The following is a 23,379-nucleotide window of genomic DNA, read 5'->3' as shown; positions in this document are numbered from 1 at the left end:
TATATATATATATATATATATATATATACACGATCCTGCACTTCCGCCTGCAGGGGGCGCATGCGCACCATCAGCAGGCCGCTTCTGCTGTTATTATTAACACCAGAAGCTGATCAGCAGATGCCGGGCACTCTATGTCCCCTGGCACCCAGTGATTGTCAGTAAAACACAGAGAACCGAGACATGCCTATGTAAACAAGGCAGAGTTCCGTTCTGACAAGGGGGAAGGGTTGAATTTTGTATTAGTGTCACTGGTTCCCGCAAAGTGTCCGATAGTCCGCCTCCACCATTATTAGTATTAAAAAAGAGATCAATAAATAAAAATTGAAGTAAATATCCCATAGTTTGTAGACGCTATAACATTCACATAAACCAATCAATATATACCTATTGGGATTTTTTTTACCAAAAAGATGTAGCAAAATTCATTTTGACCTAAATGTATGAAGAAATTCGATTTATTTTTTATTTTTTATTGGATAGGTTTTATAGCAGAAAGTAAAAAATATTGTTTTTTTTTTTTCAAAATTTTTATTTAATTTTTTTGTTTATAGTGCAAAAAAATTAAAACAAAGCTCTATTTGTGGAAAAAAACTAAAATTTTATTTGGGTAAAACGTTGCACGTCAGTTAAAATAATGCAGTGCCGTATCGCCTGGTCATGAAGGGGGGTAAATCTTTCCGAGGTCAAGTGGTTAACTATCATTATTGAGTTTTGTGTTATGTTGCATATAATGCTGGCACTACCACAAATAAAGGAGGTTGAGGACAAATCGCACTGACAAGCATTAAACTGAGTTACCCTCCCAATTATGATCATGAAAATGATAAAAGGAGGCTTTTGTAAGGAAAATGACTGCAATAACCCAGATACTATAAGCAGTGACATAGGCATTGTTTGTAGGTCTAAACACTAAACAGGGTGTTAGTGCATATGGAACTAACTATTCCCATAGTAACGGTTGCCTTATACCTGCAATATAACTAAATGGTGTCTTCAGATTTACCTTGCTGGACACAAGAAGTTGTGAACTCACATAAAGCTACATTTACAAGAGCTGTGTGATTACAAATAATCCTGGTGTGTATGATCCAGAAATCTGATAATGCCATATTGGCAATCATTCCACCCATAGACTGACAATAATATGTCTTAATATGATGGATTTGAGTAAAGCCGGGTGTTATCGAGTGGGGCAGACAGAGAATTAATTGTAACCTATTTAACAGGAATCAGATGGAATTCAGTCCATGTCTGGCCAGCTTTAATTGTGGATAAAGTAAGAAAACCTTATTTTTCACTGACACATAGGCCCAGATTCTCGTAGAATCGCGCAAAACGGTGCGGGCGTAACGTATCTCATTTACGTTACGCCGCCGCAAATTTTACAGGCAAGTGCTTTATTCACAAAGCACTTGCGTGTAAAGTTGCGGCGGCGTAGCGTAAATCACCCGGCGCAAGCCCGCCTAATTCAAATTAGGCGGGTAGGGGGCGTGTAGTATTTAAATTAAGCGCGTTCCCGCGCCGAACGTACTGCGCATGCGCCGTTCGTAAAATATCCCAGGGTGCATTGCTCCAAATGAAGTCGCAAGGATGTCATTGGTTTCGACGTGAACGTAAATGGCGTCCAGCCCTATTCACGGACGACTTACGCAAACGACGTACATTTTTAAATTTCGACGCGGGAACGACGGCCATACTTAAAGGGTCACTAAAGGAAATTTTTTTTTTTGCTGAAATGACTGTTTACAGGGTATAGAGACATAAAAGTTAACTTATTCCTTTTAAAAATGATTAAAAGTAGATAAAAATCAATCATATAATGTGCCTCTAGTTTCACTTTCACTTTTAAACTGGTTTCATGTTTATGTGAAGTAGAGAGACACACAGAACAAAAACAAACAAATCCAGGGCAGTATTTTGTTTTTAAAATGAATCTGATTGGTTCTGGGAAGTTTTAGACACACAGTAATGACAGCTTAGACCACCGTGAGAAAGCTCCCAGTACCATGGTTATAAGGAAACAGACGAGCAGGAAGTGTGGAGATCACAGCAGAATTACAGCTACTTCAAAGCAACAACGAACAATGAGGACATGAAACCAGTACTGCAGTAAGGGAAAGGAAGCTATTTAGATTAAAAAAAAAATTCCTTTAGTGACCCTTTAACATTGATTGCGCCTCATATACCCAGGGGCAGCTTTACGCCGGGACAAGCCTAACGTAAACGTCGTAACTTTACTGCATCGGCCACGCGTACGTTCGGGAATTTGCGTATCTAGCTTATTTGCATACTCGACGGGGAAAACTACGGAGGCGACACCGAGCGGACAAAAAAAAAAGATCCGACGGCGTAAGAGCCTTACGCCTGTCGGATCTAATGGATATCTATGCGTAACTGATTCTAAGAATCAGTCGCATAGATACGACGGCCCAGATTAGGGCTTACGACGGCGTACATGGTGTTGCGCCATCGTAAGCCCTTTGAGAATCTGGGCCATAATGCTCAGATATCTTGGGTGGGGGTGTGCAATTTGGCATGTCCGCCCTGGGCTTTAGATGACCAAAAACGCAAAAACCGATGTGCCCTTTTAACGCGATTTTACTGCGATTAAGTTGCGATTTCCATTCATATCAATGGGAAGCTGAGTTTTTGGTGAGGGTTTTAAAACTGAACCAAAGATGCAGCATGCAGGACTTTTCAAAACGCACTGCACGGGTAACACAGTGGTGTGAAAAGAATTTGAAGTGAATTTTTTTTTTTGCGCAGGAAAAACACATTAGTGGGAAAGGGCCTGTAAAATAAGATCTAAAGGCTCCATTCACACCTATGCAGTTAACGTTTGAGCGTTTCTGCAGTGGTTTTTGCGTTTTTTACTGTGATTTATATTTTTTATGCTTTTTTTGGTGGACATGTTGTTTTTGGACAGGTTAAAAAAACAAAAATACAAATCGCTGCAAAATCACGGTAACAACGCACTACATGCTTTTCTGCAGCTTCTCCATTGAAGTCTGTTAAAACAAAAAAAGCAAAGAAGTCCCTGACCCTTTCCAAAAATGCAGAGGCACGGAAAATGCATTGATGTGAACGTGTTCCATAGGAACCAATGCTAAAAATAATTTCCTAAGTTGAAAAAAATGAAAAAAATAAAATAAAATGGACTCATCTATACCACAATCCCTGCTTTTAGTGTGCAGTTCTGCATTGGCTTTTTCATGCATTTTTTATGCGTTTGCAGTGATTTGCAAAGTTTTTTCTTCATGTTCTCGTGTGTTTTTTTAGGCTTTTCTTTTTTTTTTTTCATTTACATGCTTTTGTGGTTCATTCACATGCATTTCAATGCATTGCAGTGTGTTTATATTGAAAAAAGTGCACATGAAAGCACCACAATGGTGTAAACAAGTCTCATTAAAATACATAAAAAACACATTCTAATGCATCTGATAAATGAGCCCTAATAGCCGAAAAATATTGTTCTAATCAAGAACTATTAGTTCCTTTTAAGATAGTTTGCCACCAAATGTGTCTGGTCGCCTTGCCCATCCCCCTCCACTGACATAAGTTTCTAGCAGTTGGATTGTCCCTGCATGTCCTACAAGCCCCCTAAATCTATAGACAGATTAATAATAGATATCTGCCTACAAGCTTGAGTGGCTTCTCATTTGAATAGATACACAGGATGAAGCACAGCCTGGCCTCCATTTGTTCTTCTCCCTATACCTTTATTGACTTTCTGATAAAGACAGGGTGGGCTAGAGGTAAAGAAAACATGTGATTGACACCCGCTCGCATCATTCATTATAATGGACTGTATGGTATGTCCAGTATTGAATGGTGCTCTATGATAGAAGATTGCTCAGTAAATGTTGACCCTGCTGACCCTTAAAGTAACAGTTTTATTAACGGATATAGAGCGGAGCAAGTGAGTTCACCTGCTGACATGGGTGAAGTGGCTGTATATGTAGCAATCAACCTGTGCAAAGTCGTTGTGCCACATCTGTATCATTCTGCTGTCACAGTGCATGCAGCTCAACTGATTCCTTCATGTCTTGTTATTTCTGTATAGAATTTAATGTCATTTTAAATAATAAATATTCACCATTGGGTTTTGTATATTTTATTATCAATAGCATTATTATTTTTATTAATATATTCATTAAGATTTTTATATGATCTATTATTAAAGTGGTTGCGATATACTTTATGTCCAAAAGTATATGAACATCCCTCCAAATGATTAATTTCCACTATTTCCAGTGAAGACTACTGTTAAAGTTTATATTTAAAAAAGAATCAGCACAAGGGACATTACTTACTATCAGTATCAGTGTGCTGCTGTCTCCTGGTTTAGTTGAAAACCTCCATCCTCAATCCTCACCCTACCCTCGCCATTGTAATCCTCTGGTGTGGTGGGGGTTACTAAGGCCATATTCACACTGTTGCATAGACCCCCCCCCCCCCCAACGCTATTAAAAAAACAAAAAATACTGGCCCTTTAAGTGTGTGCCGGATGCCGGACACACAGGTGTATGGGAAGCATGATGTGCTGCAATCACTGAAAAAAAGAATGGGCCAGATTCACGTAGATCTGCAGCGGCGTAACGTATCGCATTTACGTTACGCCGCCGCAAGTTTTACGGGCACGTGCTTGATTCACAAAGCACTTGCCTGTTAAGTTGCGGCGGCGTAGCGTAAATCCCCCGGCGCAAGCCCGCCTAATTCAAATGATCCGGCTAGGGGGCGTAGATCATTTGCGCATGCACCGTCCCTAAAATTTCCCGACGTGCATTGCGCTAAATGACGTCGCAAGGACGTCATTGGTTTTTCATTCACGGACGAGTTACGCAAACGACGTAAAATTTTCAAATTTCGACGCGGGAACGACGGCCATACTTAACATTGGATACGCCACCTAGGGGGCATGTTTATCTTTACGCCGCGTATCTCTTACGGAAACGGCGTAAATTTACTGCGACGAGCAAGCGTACATTCGTGAATCGGCGTAACGACTCATTTGCATATTCTACGCTGACCGCAATGGAAGCGCCACCTAGCGGCCAGCGTAAATATTGCACCCTAAGATACGACGGCGCAGGCCGTCGTATCTTAGGCATGTTTATGTGTATCTCAGTTTGAGAATACACTTAAACATACGACGGGCTTAGATTCAGAGTTACATCGGCGTATCTGCTGATAAGCCAACGTAACTCTTTGAGAATCTGGCCCAATGTTCCTTTAAGTGTGCGCATGGCACCGGACAAACAGCTGCTATGGAAAGCATGACATGTTTGCAATCGCGTGATTGCAAACAAGAAGCTCTATTGGCTTTTCTTAGAAAGTTCTCGGGGCGCTGAGGTCTGTGCCCTGAACACTCCCTCTATCATTGTTTCCTGTGGTGGTGTGTGATAGGGGGGGGTCCTGTGCTTTCACTTCCGGTTTCTCTGACTCATCTACGCAGGTCCGAAGGTGGATGACAGGCGACTTGTGTGAGAGCTGTAAGTACGAGGGGGGGGGGGGGGTGGAAGACATCTCATGTAAAGGAGAACTCTGATGGGGACATCTAATTCTAATGAAAAGGGGGGGACATCTAATGATGACATTTAATGTAAAGGGGGGCTCTGATGATGACATCTAATGTAAAGGGGGGACATCTAATGTCAGGAGGGACTCTGATGGTGACATCTGATGTAAAGGAGGACTCTGATGGGGACATCTAATGTTAAAGGGGGACTCTAATGGGGACATCTGATGTAAAGGGGGATATCTAATGTAAAGGGGGACTCTGATGGGAACATCTAATTTAAAGGGGGACTCTGATGGAGACATCTGATGTAAAGGGGGACTCTAATGGGGACATCTAATGTAAAGGGGGACTCTGATGGTGACTTCTAATGTAAAAGATATCACGTGACGTCAGAGGGGGCTCCGCCCTTGCCTATATAACAGCTGTCAAAGCCAAGAGTTCCATCGATGCAGAGCTTTTTTTCTTCTTCTATTTTTCAGGTTTATCGGGCGCCGTGATTGAAGATGGATAGATATCACGGGACACTTTTTTTGAACCACTTGCCACCCACCATATAGCAGAATGACATCAGCAAAGTGGTTCTGTTATCCTGTTATCGGACGTCATATGACGTGATCAGGATAACAGAGTCGTGGCGCTTAGCGCAGCGATCGGAAGTTCTGTGTGTCAGTCTGACACACCGCAACTCCGATCGTGGTATGAAGCCTTTGACAGAGACATTTTTTTCTATGTGATCAGCTGTAACCAATCACAGCTGATCATCGTGTGAACCAGGAAGTGCCAGTAGCATATACTTTCGTACAGGTGCTATGCTTAAATTTAGTGGGAGAATGAGAGAGTTATGTTGCTCTCATTCTGTAATTTGACAAATTTGGCTGTCGCCAAATCTGGATTTGTCCTGTTGGTCAGTCTGTGCCCCAGAGATGCGGTCACATCTCTGGGCGGCAGGTGGCGCCAGAGGGGTCCAGGCGGAGCGGCTTCTTCCCAGCAGCCAATTGGAGGAGTTTTCTCTCACGGGGCATGCTGGGGAGGAGTATTTCTGTGGCGGAGGCCGTTATTCGGGGTTCTTTGCGGGTTCCTGGTTCCAGGTGGGGCACCCACCTTTAGGGTGAGCGCACATCATGGGCCCCACCACTATGGCCTACCAGACCGGGGTTGCGTGCTACGTGGAGTTCCTGACTCTGGGCTCTCATAGCCCGGAGAAACTGATGCTGAAAAGGGGTCCCAGTGACTTACCGGGTCCTCACTTCTATTGAGAAGATCCCAAGCTGGGTGCTGTTCGGTGAGGGAACGGTCTGAGGAGAACCCGGAGGCAGGTGATCCAATAGGGCTTGAACGAACCACCAGGGATCTGGGCACCTGACACTGACAGGTCACATTCAAGCTGTCAGTCGGTGACCCCAAAGACATACTGGGAGGATTTATTCTACCGTCCTAACTTCCAAGCTCAAGGCCTGTGGCAGAGGTCTCATCTGGACATCCAGATCTAATTTAGAGCCAAGTCTGTGGCAGAGACTTGTTTCCTTTCCCAGAAGCTTTAAGTGGCGCTCTGGCTGCCAGGCCTGTGAGAGAGGTCTGTCCAGGGGCACTTCACCCACTCCGGCAGGTTCTGGACATTCTGTTGTTACTCTCAGCACCACCACCACCCCTAGACACAGTGAAGAGGTAACTTAAATACGCTGATCCCAAATCTAATCAGCGGCTCCTCCGGGGGTAGCGAGAGATATATATATATATATATATATATATATATATATATATATATATATATATAAAAACTTAGTATAATAATTAGGCTAATTGTTGGCATAATGGTATGGTATGTAGTACAGATCGCTTCAGTGCTTTGTGTAGTATGGCATTGCAGCGTGCGCTTCACGCTTCAATCCCAGTTGTGCTGTATGCGATTCATGCCTCGAAACCTCGCAGTATGAATCAGAGGGCCCTTCTCATTAGAGCTTACAATCTAAAAAAGATGGTCTGGGCAGAACCCTAACCCCAGCACCTCTAAAATGAAATGGAATAGCAATTGTGATCTAGGTCTTTACATCCAACATCAGTGCCAGACCTCATACATGTTCTTTTATTATTATTATATGCGATTTATATAGTGCCAACAGTTTACACAATGCTTTACAATGTAGAGGGGGGACAGCACAATTACAGTACAGTTCAATACAGAAGGTACAGGAGGGCCCTGCTCATAGAACTTACATTCTAAATGGAGGGGGTGGTGGTACAAAAGGTAGTAGTTGTGGGGGATGATTTGATGGGGGTGGCTCAGGCACAGTTGTTAGATGGGTGTGGGATAGGCTTACCTGAATAAATGAGTTTTCAGGGATCTCCTAAAGGTGGAGAGGTTAGAGGCTGATTGGACATACTGGGGTAGGGAGTTCCAGAGGATGGCAGAGGCTCTAAAGAAGTCCCGAAGGCGAGCATGGGAGGAGGTAACAAGGGAGCTAGAGAGCAGGAGGTCCTGGGAGGAGTGGAGGGGATGATTTGGGCGATATCTGCAGATGAGGTTGGTGATGTAGATGGGGGTGATGTTGTGAATGGCCTTATATGTTGTGGTTAGCATTTAGAATTTTATATGGTCGGGTAGGGGAAGCCAGTGAAGGGATTGGCAGAGAGGAGCAGGAGTCACGGATCGGCTAGTGAGGTGTATTAATCTAGCAGCAGAATTATAATAGACTGAAGGGGGGATAGCCTGCGTAAGGTATTAAGCTATTAAGGAGAGAGTTGCAGTAGTCAAGGCGGGAAATAATCAAGGAGTGTATAAGTTGCTTTATGGTGTCATTAATCAGGAAGGGTCGAATTCTGGAGATGTTGTGGAGGGTAAGACGGCAGGATTTAGCCAGTGATTGGATGTGGGGGCTGAAGGAGAGGTCAGAGTTAAGGATTATACCCTGGCATGTGTGGAGGGACCAATGGTTGTGTTGTTGATCTTTTGGCCGAATGGAGCCTTCATCAATGCCCATGGTTTTGGATTAGAATTTCCAATGTGTTCATATAGCGCTCATGCTCTTCACAAACTTTTGGTCATATAGTGTAGTAAAATGCTAAGAGTGAACAGAGAGTATGTAGCTTCAGTGAAAGAAATGTCAATTTTCCTGAAGAAAACAAAGACTAGGGCTACACAGGCATTTTTTAATCTCAGAGACTACAAACATTTGGAAAAAATAACTCCTTGTTGCTACTGCAGGAGATTTTGTGGTGATTGTTAATGGATTTGACTCATGAGATTATACTCACAGGGTATACCTGTGTGGCACCGCCCCCGAAGGAGCCGCTTGAGAATGTTAGCTTCTAAACTCGGCCCTTCAACCCCAAGAACAGCCTCAGCCCTTCTGGCACACCTGGCAAATAAACATTATTATGAATACAGCAGTAAATGGACACAAGTTGTTGTAAACCCAAATGTATTTTTACTGAGAGGCTTTTCGGCATAAAGCAAACAGGTATAATATAAACAAGTAGTAGTAAAATATAACACAAATAAATCCGTTGGATCTTGTTCACTGAAAGATCAATAGCAAAGAAATTCAGCAATATGAACAGGCTACTTTCAGGGGACTCTTTAAAGGCGTTGTAAACCTTCGTGTTTTTTCACCTTAATGCATCCTATGCATTAAGGTGAAAAAACACGAAGGCCCCCCAGCCCCCCCATTTTACTTACCTGAGCCCTGAATTTCTGTGGGCGCGATCCCGCCGCCGCTCTCTCCCGCTGCTCTCTCCATGGGTTCTCTGCTCTTTATTGGATAGATTGATAGCAGCACAGCCATTTGCTCCCGCTGCTGTCAATCAAATCCAATGATGCGTGCGTCGGGGGGCGGCGCCGAGTCCTGCATTCGGTGGCTAATTGACCTTTTGTTCTGAAATATTATAATGCTGATTCCAAATAAATAAATAAACAACGCAAAACCTGTTCATTCCTTTATTATTTATTTGTTTTTTAAACCTGATTATTTTCAACCCAGGAATATTTGTATAATGTGGCCTTCGTATAGAAAAATTTGGAGACCCCCGTACTATTAGGGTTGCCACCTCATCCCTTTAAAAAGGAACACATATGAATTACACAGATTCTGAGGCTAATTTAATGCAGATAAGGCACCAAGTGAGTTTAATTACCACCTTAATAAGCCACAGAACCTGTGTAATTCAGATGTGTTCCTTTTTAAAGGGATGAGGTGGCAACCCTACGTACTATATTTTAGTTCTTAATAGCATATGTTTGTCACATTAGCTGAAAAGCAAAGATAAAGTTATTTTAATAACTTTTGTTGATAGCTGTCATTTTACTGCAAACTTCCTAAAATACATAACACTTTTCATCAGAGGAAGAGAACTAAACAAATTTTAAGATTTGTGCTAAAATGAAATAAGAAATATTTAGTAAATAAAGGATATTTATATATAAGACTATAAATGGTATTTTTACTGTGCAACACTTTTTTTTTTTTTATTATTGAAAATTTGATTTATCTATAGTCATATTGCCTAGACTCTGAAAGACCACAGGACCATTTTTTTTTTAGAAACCAGCTGGCCCAGTAGTACATGTTTGAAGTACCCACATGGAACTGTGGGAGGAAACCCACATGTATTAGATCACATTGAATGCAGATGGAGTGAGACACTAGACCAGCTGCTTGGCTGGGTGTGATAATAAAGCTTCAGTGTGTCCTCAGGCCAGAGGCCTATTATGTGTTACTAGGCTCCGAGCTACAGCTGACTGATTCTCCCACAATTCAGGGCATTTCCGAATAGTCCTACAATAGTTATATTTACACAGTCAAGCTTAATCAATAAAGCCATGCACCCGACATCTGCTCATAGTCTTCTCTATGTGGTTTCCATAGACCTTCAAGAAAATATCTGTTATATATGTCTTTGGTTCACATTTTACAAGTGGAGAGGGGCTACACAGCCTAGTTGTGAGGACTTTACATCAGTTGGACTGATTTATTAAAGCAAAGTAATGAACTACAATGGTTTGTATAGTACAACAATTAGATTGTGCTTTGAAGGGCAGTCCAATGATTGCTATGGAATCTTTTGATTTCCACACCAGAAACCTCAGCTTAGCATAATATAAAAATAATATGAAGAGTAATGATGTTAGTGTAGTCAGCTCTAGAATAATATTATGAAATATCTGGACTGATCCCTGAAATGCAACTGGCCCAACTACAAAAAAATAAAATCTAAAAGGTTGCTAGGTTTTATTCAACTTTTCTGCAAAATCAAAAAGATATTAGAAAGGAATGTTCAAAAAGTAAAAAAAACATCACAGCCAATACAAATTCTTCATCTTATAGATTACAGTACTGTATGTAAAAAAAACACACCCCCCCCTTGTCCCTAGTAGTCTGCCCAGTGCCCTACATGTTCTTTTATATAATAAAAACTGTTCTTTCTGCCTGCAAACTGTAGATTGTCCATAGCAACCAAAAGAGTCCCTTTATGTCAAAAATGGTTTTAGAGCAGCTAGAAAACAGCGATAATAAATTATAATCACTTGCAGAATTGTGTGATAGCGCTTTGTGGGGAAATTCGTCATAAAAAAGTAAACGTAATGACAGCGACAATTCTGCAACTGAGCAAATTTCAGTGATTTTGAGTTGATTACATTATTGAATAATTTGTATTATAATTATATTATTATTTGTTATTATTTATAATTATTTATTATATTATCATTTATAATTTTGTTTTTAAAAAAAATTCATACCCGGGATGCCTACTAGACTCTTGTTTGGTCAGATTTAAATGAGTTATTCCTAAAAATTGCAGGCCTACAGTATAAAACGCCAAATTTCCTTGCAAAATAATTGTACCGCTTTTGGTACGTAATTCCAGACAGAATCATACCGCCAGGGAGGTTAAAGATCATGCATGTATATAGGGAGTGTGAGCTTGGTAAGTAGACTTTATCAGCAGCTGTAATTTCTGGATATTGGATTATCTATTAATAGAACATATAACTATGATGATATTAATATAGTGATTTAGTGAGCAAGAAGTTTATTTTATTTAACACAGTACTGAATACGCATATTTTTATTCTGTTGTATAGTGGATATATTTTTTTTCATTTTCTACATAATAAATGAAATATTAACCAACATTGTGTGGAACTGTATTATATAATATTTTGGGACATTGATACAATATAAATTGAGGTTACTTCTTTATAGTCTATAGTCCATATGTCATCATGTTCTGTTGGCGAGGCAACAGTAGAATTCTGTATGAAATGGTAACTGATTGGTTTGCAACATCCCACTTGCTCCTACCCAATTTGCTTGCTTAAAACGGGAGGCCATGCTAAATGAACATTTGTTACTTAGACCCCTTTCACACCGGGACACTTTGCAGGTGCTAAAACACTAAAAATAGTGCCTGCAAAGCGCCCTGAAACAGCCGCTGTTGTCTCTGCAGTGTGAAAGCCCGAGGGCTTTTACACTGGAACGGTGCGCTGGCAGGACGGTAAAAAAGACCCGCTAGCAGCATCTTTGGAGCGGCGAAGGAGTGGTGTGTTGAAATCAATGGGCACCGCGGCTATACCGCCAGCAAAGCACCTCTGCAGAGGTGCTTTGCGGTGGTTTTAACCCTTTCTCAAGTGCTAGTGGGGGGTAAAAGCACCCCGTTAGCAGCCAAATAATGCAGCGAAATTGACGGTAAAGTGCCGCTAAAAACAGCCGACACACACACTGCCCCAGTGTGAAAGGGGCCTCAGTATTTATGATGGAAGTGATAGAGCTGATACCAGCCAACAACCTTTCTCCTTTTCTCTCCTAGCTTTGCAAATTAGTAAGTCAGTGTTTGGATGGTTTTTAATGCAGAATGAACCTTAGTGAGATGTTCTTAATTTTGTGGCAAGGATACTTCTCTGAAGGGTAACTTATTAGCTTGATGCATTGAGAAGCTTGGTTGTTCGATTCAAGTTAGGTTCACCTCTAAGTAGAGTTGTGGATCCCACAAATTGAGATCAACATCATTTTTGCATCTTGCATTTGGAAAATCTTACAGATAAATTCTCACAGAACAAAGTGGATCTTATCTACCAATTGAGCACCAAGCCAAGCCCAAGAAAGATTCTAAGGCTAGCCATAGATAAGTCAGTTTTCTTTGCTCAACTAGTGGGTTGAACAAAAAAAAACCTGACCCCATGTGTGGAAGGGGGAATATACCCCGGTGTGTCATTTTTTTTTGACAGCAGGACGACTCTCCCACCATCAAAATACACAGATAAGCTCTGCAGTTTATAGCCTGCAGTGCCGATCGAGTGGAAATTTTCCAACAGGGTGGTTGAACAGAAACCTTTGGTTCAACCACAGTGACCAGACATGGATCAATATTTGTTCGGTCCCTGCTGAACCATTTTCAGCACAGTTTAAAGCCCTGTACACACGATCGGTTTGTCTGATGAAAACAGACCTATGGACCGTTTTCATCGGACAAACCGATTGTGTGTGGGCCCCATAGGTTTGTTTTCCATCTGTGAAAAAAAATAGAACATGTTTTAAAATTTTCCTATGGATAAAAAAATGATAGAAAAAAATGATCGTCTGTGTGGAAGTCCATCGGTCAAAAATCCATGCATGCTCAGAATCAAGTCGACGCATGCTCGGAAGCATTGAACTTAATTTTTCTCAGCACATCGTAGTGTTTTACGTCACCGCGTTGGACACGGTCGGATTTTTGACCGATGGTGTGTAGGCAAGACTGATGAAAGTCAGCTTCATCGGAAAAAATCCATCGGATTAGATTCCATCAGATATCCGATCGTGTGTACAGGGCTTTAGTCTGTAATTAATTAGATGACATTTAGTTGGTGTCATGGACATAGCATTTACCTATAGTGTTACCAGCAGTAGAGAGAGGCTCCTCTCAGAAATTTGAAAGTATCGAACCTTCATCTAAAAAACTCCTCAAGCAGAAAAAGCATTGTTAAGTGACTCTTCTAAGCTTTAGCCTTTAGCTATATTATAAAACTGAAAATGAAGGGGTAGATTCACGTAGATCGGCGTTTCTTTGTGCGGGCGTAACGTATCCTATTTACGTTACGCCTCCGCAACATTTACAGGCAAGTGCCGTATTCTTAAAAGAAAGTTGCTGCGGCGTAGCGTAAATAGGCCGGCGTAAGCCCGCCTAATTCAAATAGTGAAGAGGTGGGCGTGTGTTATGTAAATTAGGCTTGACCCAACGTGATTGACGTTTTTCCCGAACGGCGCATGCGCCGTCCGTGGAATTTCCCAGTGTGCATTTTCTCCAAAGTACGCCGCAAGGACGTCATTGGTTTCGACGTGAACGTAAATGACGTCCAGCTCCATTCACGGACAAATTACGCAAACGGCGTAAAAAATGAAAAATTTGACGCGGGAACGACGGCCATACTTAACATTGGTACGCCGCACTTAAGCCACCATATAGCAGGGGTAACTATACGCCGGGAAAAGCCTAACGTAAACGGCGTAAATGTACTGTGTCGGCCGGGCGTACAGTCGTGAATTCGCGTATCTTGCTGATTTACATATTTTGACGCGTAAATCAGCATACACGCCCCTAGCGGTCAGCGGAAAAATGCAGTTACGATCAGATGGCGTAAGAGACTTACGCCAGTCGGATCTAATAGAAATCTATGCGTAACTGATTCTAAGAATCAGGCGCATAGATACGACCGGCCGGACTCAGAGATACGCCGTCGTATCTTGTCTGTGAATCTACCCCTAACATTGCAGACGGCATCCCAAAGTACATGTCATACCACTGGCAGAGGTCACACTGGTGGCAGGGACAAAAAGTATAAGAATATGAAACAAAATTCAACCGTCAGAATGACAGTTATATATGCAGAACAGAAAAATATGCCATTGGAACAGCTGAAACCTTTATACTCAGGCAATTTCCTAGTGCACTGAACTGAATGTATATGAAGAGCTTGCCTTCTGCTGCATTCTCATGTAAGGCCACTGAATGACTGTTCCCGATGAGGATATCTGCACAGGCTGCCATAAAGAAAACATTCTTTCAAGACGGACTGCTGTCAACATGGGCTGCCATAACTTGGTCAGAGGTTACAGTTAATTTGCTCTGTCTACTGTCCTTGTGTCCATTAAAACGGGCTGAAAAATGTGATGGAAACTCTAAAGTTCTAGTTTGCATGCTAAATGAATATATGGAAACCTACAGTTGAAAAGAAGTTCATTCTAATGCTTATCAGTCATACTGTAGAGACCACGGTTTTCATGCTGAGAGCTACATTAAAACCATAGACTGACTTTACCTGCACATATGAGATAACATGGGGTGAGCAAGCCCTTCAGATTTATGTCCTTAGGCTAAAATATTCCATATGTGTCCTTATACTTGCACACAATACAAACATTGCATTTAATAAATTAAACACTACCTAGAACAGAACAGAACACTATGTAAGCTAAGGCCAAAAAAATAGTATACTCTAAAGCACTTAAGGCACGAGTTGGCTCCGATCTGGGTCAGTGCTTAAAACCTGACTCAATTGTATTGGCAACACTAAGTAAATCTTCATCACTATTCCAAATAAATAATACTTTAGAGAGACGGAAAGACATGTTTTTGTGATAGAAACATACTAACCGCACAACAGTATGAATTAAATAAAAGCTCTATATGTGTTCCTGAAAGCAGCAAGATGTGCTTTTCATAAGCTTAATGAAATCAAGATGAGCAAGGCTAATATGTATGCACGCTGTACATTTATCTGTGTAAAGGAAATGTTCCTGGACGTGGATGAAAGATGGGAAGGAGATGTAGTTACTGTTTCTTCTACATTCCAAACAAAGGGCGTAAGAGGACAACCATCCACAAATCAGTGGGATCTCTTTTATGGTAATCATTTAGGGCATATCATTATATATATATATATATATATATATATATTGTTTTTTATGTGATGCCTAAGGGAAATTATAAAATGCACAGAAAGTATAGGAACAAGTATAAACATATGTAAAAACAAAGACAAATTAATCTCATTAAAGCCCACTGTGTTGAAACAAGTGTAGACCGTATCAAAATGAAAAAAAAAAATCTTTTAAGGGAATGTTCATTTATTTTTCCTTTTTTTCTAGAACAGCTAGAAATAAGGTACATGTGGTGAACTGTAGGATATGTGGACTGGGTAACAATAAACAAATGTTAAGCATTACAGCAGATTTAGCAAGCCATTAACGCTTTGGCTTGAGTTGACTACCATAACTAACACAAAGCATTAGGCCTCATACATAAAGTTGTTGTTTAATAATAGCTTCTACATGGAGTAGGGCTTTGGATTCAGAAAGCATTTAGCAAGTTTTTGTGATGTCTGTAAGACTTCGTTTTACATAGGCAACCGAGGGGCGGCAAAAACAGATGGCTGAGCCACAAATAAACATGACCAATGACCATGGTAGTACACATCACCAAGGTTGCAGTGCAGCAAAAATGATACAGCCTGTCTAGGGTCGCCACCTCATCCCTTTAAAACGGAAAACATATGAGATACACAGGATCTGTGGCTGATTAAGGTGGTAAATAAACTCACCTGGTGCCTAATCTGCATTAAATTAGCCTCAGAACCTGTGTAATTCATATGTGTTTGGGTTTAAAGGGATGAGGTGGCAAGCCTAGGCCTGTCACATTTGGCCCCCTGTGTGATAGCATGAGTGGGTAACTTATCCTCTTTATGGAGACATCCCCTGCCATCCACTGCAGCTTATCAAGTACAGACTATGCTAGATTAGCCACATCCTCGACAAAAGTGACAGCTGTGAACCTGGAAGTGATGTAATTTGTGATGCTTCCAGGTTCATTAGTCGCAGGGGGGATTGGGGAAACAGAAGTTCCCGATCACCTCCTGCACCCTTAGAAATTACTGTTTACTCCGGTTCCAGGCTCTCTGGAGGAATGGAAGAGCCCAGAAATCAATGTGGGTGCAAATGGAAGGGATGGGGGGGGGTAAGTGGCGGGGAGGCAGTACCTTTGGATCACATTTGCCTTACAGCTCCTTGCTTTCTGTAAAGAATAATACCAAGCTCACGGCTGCAGTAGCAGTTCGGAGCTTGTTTTAGATCCTTAATTATCATGCCATTTATGAATGTACCTTGGTAGACAGGGGGTTAAAGTGTATCTATACTGATTTAATTTTGTTTTGCTTTGGATAGGATGGCAAAGGATTATCAGGTTTTTCCATAGTCAGAGTCTTCAGTCTCAATTGGAGATATCCCTTCACCTATAGAAAAAAGTTGTCCCTAGTACAGGAAGCTTTAAGCTTATGTAGCACTACCCCCGAAGGAGCTTCTGGTTTGATTTGGGTGGCATGTTACCTCTTGTCTTCTCGCCGTCTAGGGTACTGGAAGAGAGCTGTAATAAAGTCAATGTTCACATGACAGGTGTGTTTTCTATGCTTTTATTACCCAGCCGGGTAAAAATGATAGAAGTAGAAGTAGGTGAAGGGATAGATGAAATGAAAAAGGCGGATTCAGGGCCAACTGGCGCGGAAACAGTCCTGCTTCCAATGAGAAACTTCTTCACCACTCTAGCCAGAATAGGTAAAGTGCACCTGGATAGGCCTCTCTCACCAGCCTAGCAGTGTCACTCGGAACTTTAGGTTAAAGTCTCTGCCACAGACCCTCCTAAAGGTGGAGACAATCTCAGTCCAAAATCCCTCTTAACTGGATTCAGCACCCGGATCTCCTTCATATAGCTTCAATTATATCAATAACTGACAGACGACCACCGTCCAGCCTCTCAGGTACAAAGTGTCCTTCGATGAGCAGATAGGCCTCTCCTGCGACACCCGCCTCGTGCTCGGTGTCCCTCAGACAGGTTCTCCATCGACCTGCTTCCTACACTTTGGACGGACAGCACAGGACCACTTGTAAATCTGTAGACTCAGTCTGCTTACTGAGCCTACGAGGTAGATTGATGCTCCGGGCCAACGTGGTCCCGGAGCCAGGAACACAGCAACACACACACACCCCGGCCAGGAGGGCCACACACGGGGGTGGTGGGACGACTGCCCAGGTGGAAGGCGTAGGATGACGACAATTCGAACCAATGGTGTCTGCCCCTTAAATACCCCTCCCAAGCATGCACAGCGAGGCCATCAACCCTCCTGATTGGCTGCCGAGGAGAAGTATCCACACTACCCTGATTCTACTGCTGCCCCCTACTGTCGGGGGGTGACTGAAGTCCCCAGACAGGAGGATAGGCACACAGCACAGCCAGGGCTGAAACAGAGGCCTATGAAATTTAGCCAAATTAACATGGCCAGAGCAAATTAACTCTCTGACCCCCTTCTAAATTTACAATAACACCTGCTATGAAAGTAGCTAGGTGCTATACTTATATACCACCACTGCCTTCAATGCCACTCTGGAGGATCTATTCCTACATTACTTTGAAGTCAAGGTCAGTAGCGCCTTTAGTATGCTTTTTTTTTATACCTTATGCTCTAAACAGTTCATCCTATCAGAGTGTAAGCTTATGACTTGTGGAGTTCTTTTTGTATGTTTACCCCTAACCAGTGAGCCTTAATTTGTGACTTTGTGCTTTGCTGACACAGCTTGTGGGCCTCTTGAGGTCTTCTGTTTGATGCGCTCCACGCCAGGGGGGTGTTTTTTCCCCCAGTATTCTAACCTTTTTTCAGTCTATACAAAACCCTTTTGGATATAGGTACACTTTAAGTAGAAGCGGGGTAGCCTATCAGTCTTTTTTGGACAGGGTGGAGTTGGGCAATGGGCAAAGCACCCTGGGAGACCCATGCAGGCAAATACAAACTTGCCCACCACCAAAGTGAAGTAAATTATGAAAACTGCATCAGCAGTAAATCTATTCCATTTTAGATATGGACATTTAACATTTTGGATGTAGACATTGCTTGTGAAATTGAACTGCCCTCTGCCGAAATTGGCTCCATTGTGAGCTTTTATATAAATGATGTAGGAAATGAGATAGAAAGCCCCTGTAGGGTCAAGGCCTGATATGAACTGCCCAGTGGAAAACACTGTAGAGTGTGTGAGTGCTATATAACTTAGTAAGATAACAGACAAAGTGTACATAAACATATATGTCTGGGGGGGAAAAATCCTCTATTTTCCGTAAGTTGATTGTGATGGGTCACTTGCATTTTCTCACACAGTAAATGTCTCAATTTTCTCCATAGTAATTCATCAAGAAAGGGAAAGCTGTCACTTTGGATGTATCTTAGGTCACCTTAGTCCCAGACCTCTGCCTTGATAATATTAGCAAGTGCTCAATCTAATTTTAAATGAAAACTTGGTTTAGGGTCTGAAGGCAATACCAGATCTTACACTTTAGAGCACTGGCCAGTTCAATACTATGAGTACAATGCAGACACCCCTGTTATGGTAATATCAGCATGTATGCCCTTTAGAATTGGTTTATGCTGCACTATTGTGCCTCAAATAGTGATATGGGAATTAGATAAGAATTCATATAGCCCATGATTCGGTAAGCCGCAATACCTACCCAAGTGAAATGAGAAAATGGGCGTTTGAACTCTCCTATCAGTTCGCTGCATGGCAAGTAGAAGTAAAAAAAAAAAATCTTTTTACAAACTCCATGTTCTCAAGTTTCTTAAAATATTGGTCAGAGCAGGACTTTACATTACTAAAGAAAAACAAAGGAGATTACATTTGCTTGCCTATGACATATATATGTTCACATACATTTTGGTAGAAATATTTGTGCATGCTGAGCCCAAGTCCTCAGTAGGCAGATAAGCACCATCAGCAAACTTGACAACCGGAATAATACATTATATGAGTCATGGTCTCTCTCTGCAGAGATGAAGAAAAGGGATTATGTGAATTTCAGAAGTCAAGCATTCTTGGTCTTTTACAGGTTTAACTGCTACAAATCACATACTAGATATAGTATATGCCCATGTCTTATATATAGAGAAGAGATGCATGGTTTCGTCTAGGAGGGCCCACCCATGAATTCTGCATAGTTGAATGAACGCTCCTGCATCTTAGTGTTTTTTATAAACATGTGCATGAAAAAAAAAAAAAGGGATGACTATTGCTTCCCTTAAAGGGGTTACAAAGGTACAATTTTATTTTCCTAAATAGCTTCCTTTACCTTAGTGCAGTTCTCCTTTACTTACCTCATTCTTTCGATTTTGCTTTTAAATGTCCTTATTTCTTCGGAGAAATCCTCACTTCCTGTTCTTCTGTCAGTAACTCCACACAGTAATGCGAAGTTCCATTCGTGTGGCGCCACCCTTGGGGGTGCTTTTGCTGATTTCGTGTTAGTAAAACTTTGGTGAGAGACGATTCGCGCTTTTCAGTCTGTTACAGCGTGATGAATGTGCTATCTCCATTACGAGCGCTAGTTTTACCAGAACGAGCGCTTCCGTCTCATAACTTGCTTCTGAGCATGCATGTTATTTTCACGTCGTTAAAGCCCACACAGGACCATTTTTTACGACGTTAAAAACGACACAAAAATTTAGAGCATGTACTAAATTTTTAATGCCCATTTTTAACTTCGTGAAAAATGCTCTGGAGCCCACACACAATCGTTTTTAATGACATAAAAAAAAAATGTCACATCGCGAAAAACAGTCGTGTGTACGCGGTATTAGCCTTATAAACGCTTTCTGTAAATGTGGAAAAAAAAAAAAAGATTTTTACTGACCAGACGATAAAAAAATAGGCAGCTCTATACCCTAGACTGATTTGAAGAAAGGATTCTCCCCTCTAAGGCCCCGTACACACGGTCAGACAAAACCGATGAGAATGGTCTGACGGACACATCAGGCCGTACAGTGGCTGTACGGCCTGATGTGTGTACACACCATCAGTTCAAAATCCGATCGGGTCAGAATGCGGTGACGTAAAACACACGACGAGCTGAATAAAACGAAGTTCAATGCTTCCAAGAATGCGTCGACTTGATTCTGAGCATGCACAGGTTTTTAACCGATGCTTTTCTGTACTAACCATCAGTTTGGTCCGATGGGGCAGCGGTCCATCGGTTCGGTTTTGAAGCATGTTTTAAAATTTTGGACCGAAGGAAAACAGGAAAACAGGAAACAGGAAGGAAAACAGGCCTATACACACGGTCGGTTTGGTCCGATGAAAATTAACTTCGGTTCATTCTCATCGGACCAAACTGACCGTGTGTACGGGGCCTTAGGGTGTCATGGCAGTCATCTGTGGGCAGTCAAAAAAAAAAAAGAAGGGCAATTGCACCCAAGATGCTAGGGAAAGAAAGGAGTATATAGCCAAATATACAGATGTCACTGCAATCCCAGCGACTTAGGGTTTTAGGGCACATTAACATTTCACTCTGATGCACTTTTGATGTGTTCCTATTGATTTACAATGAAAGGTGCTTTTTTAGTATGCTTTTAAAAAATGACACCAAAGATGCAGCTTGCAGGACTTCTTTGCACCTGCAGAGTGAACAGTTATGTAGGCTTTAATGGAGAACAGTTTTCATGCACTTTTGTCACCCTAGAAAAAGGGGCAAAAGCACACCAGTGTGAAAGGGGCCTTACACATTCTGTAATAGTGACTAGTTTGGAGAATAAGGTTGAAGGCAGCTCACTGTTAAACCTTACCCAGGTTCATACCAGATCAGCTTGTTTGCTCTGATACACAAAGTATATGTAAATTCATTCACTAAAATCTTATTACTTATTTATGTTGTTTCAAAAGTCAGCAACTGTTGTTCAAAATGGTTATCCTGCCACAAAGGTCCTTGTTCAGGCACTTCCTCTTATAGGGTGACAACAGTCTGTCCCCTTCTAGTTGTGCTGCTGCATTGTCAGCTTGTCACACAGACAACCAATGGAGACTACAAACAGGCATTTTAAAAACAAATTATGCAGACACGTTCCACTGTGGTCACCATCAGGAAATCTGCCCTGGGAAAAGCCATGCAGCCCTCGATGGAGACAAAAAGAGGCTGCAATAGATTAGCAGTACTGAGACTCACTAAAATACATCAAATATAAAGACAAGTATCCTAATAAACCGTATAAATCTCATTTGTTTAGGGTTTGCATGTTCTTTAATGTCTCTCCTCCAGCATCCGTGAGAGAGGTCCTTTCTGTCCTCGGAAAAACTCTTAGGTCTCGTACACACGACCAGACATGTCCGATGAAACTGGTCCGCAGACCAATTTCCGCGGACATGTCCGACCGTGTGTAGGGCCGACCGGACAGGATTCCTGGCCGAGCGGACAGGTTTCCAGCGGACAAAAGTTTCTTAGCATGCTAAGAAACTTGTCCGCTGGAACCATGTCCGTCGGACATGTCCGATGGTCAGTATGACTCATCGGACATGTCTGCTGGTTATGACATATAACCAGCGGCCCAAAATTGATTCGACGCATGCGTGGAAGCATTGAACTTCCGCGTCAGAGAACGTCGGTGTCGTATACGTCACCGCATTCTCTGTCCGCGGGGATTTTGGTCTGATGGTGTGTACACACATCAGACCAAAACCTCCCAGCAGACATGTCTGATGAAAACGATCTGCGGACCGTTTTCATCGGACATGTCTGGCCGTGTGTACAAGGCCTCAGGCTCGGTTCACACTGGATGCCGATGCAGCTCCCAGCAGGGGTCCTGTGCGCCCAGGTTCATCGTTTCAGGTCCGATTTCAGCCCAAAATTTTAGGCTGAATTCAGACCTGAAACAGACCAAAAGACGCACAGGGCTCCTGTGTCAATTCCCACCGGATCCGCATCAGAGATATGTGAACCGGCTCCATAGAGAGCTGGTCACATTCTCCTGCTATTGCAAATTGGATGCGGAAAAATCCACATCCAATTCGCAATAGCGTGAACCCGGCCTCAACCTTCTTTTGCAAGCACTCACTGTCTTCATACCCTAGTCTTAGCTGCAAGTCTGTTTCTAATTTTTGTTTATCGCTCTTATATACAGGTCCCTAATACTTCTTTCAAATATCAGAAATTTTGTGCATTTTGTGATCTGATGGTGCCACCATTGATTTCAGAATTCAACCAACCAAGCCTTCAATTTCACCTCATGTTGCTACAGAAAACAATTTTCATGGTCAGTAATCTTCCTATTTTTGGGGGAATTTTCTTTTCTTGCGCTCATGCGCCTTTTCTTTTTTGGTTATATTTCACACGCAATCCTTCCATCATTGTATGAAAAGAGTTTGTTTTTCAAAATTTTTGAACATGTCCGATCACTCAAATTCAATGGCCACTCAAAAAAAAAAGAAAAGAAAAAAAGCTGTTGCTGCGAAACTGAAATGACAATTCTTACTTAAGATTTTTTTACTTAAGATTTTCGAAAAACAAAACAAAAAAAAAACAGAATTTGATCCGTGTGGCTTTAATGGTAACAGAAGTTACCAAGACTTAAACAGGTTTTCTGGATACTGGTAACAATAGACATTCTCCAGTATTTCAAATACAAGTAGTATAAGACCAGGCAGTAGTGTCAGAACTTTTTTTTCTCTCATGTTTCCTCCTTGTTTCTATAAAAGCCACAAAGAATACTTGACACTTCAATGGGTGCCCCCATGCATGGTTATTCAGAGGTAGGCCTTATGCCTAGTACACACAATCAGTTTTCCCCATGGTCAAAAGACCGCCGGGAAAACCGTGGGGAAAACCGAGAACTGGCTCAGTTCCTTTGCCCCTGTACACATGGCCGGTTTTCCCGACAGGAAAACTGCCAGGAGAACTTTGGTCGGGAAAACCGGCTGTGTGTATGCTCCCTCGCAGTGTTTCCCATAGAAAAACTGTGGGGAAAAAAAACACTGCTAATACAGGATACAATGTGTTTGTAAATGTCTTGTTATGCATGACTTGTG

This window comes from Rana temporaria, chromosome 4 (genome assembly GCF_905171775.1).
Source record: "Rana temporaria chromosome 4, aRanTem1.1, whole genome shotgun sequence".
Lineage (NCBI taxonomy): Eukaryota > Metazoa > Chordata > Amphibia > Anura > Ranidae > Rana > Rana temporaria.
Note: the sequence above shows the minus strand (reverse complement) of the source record.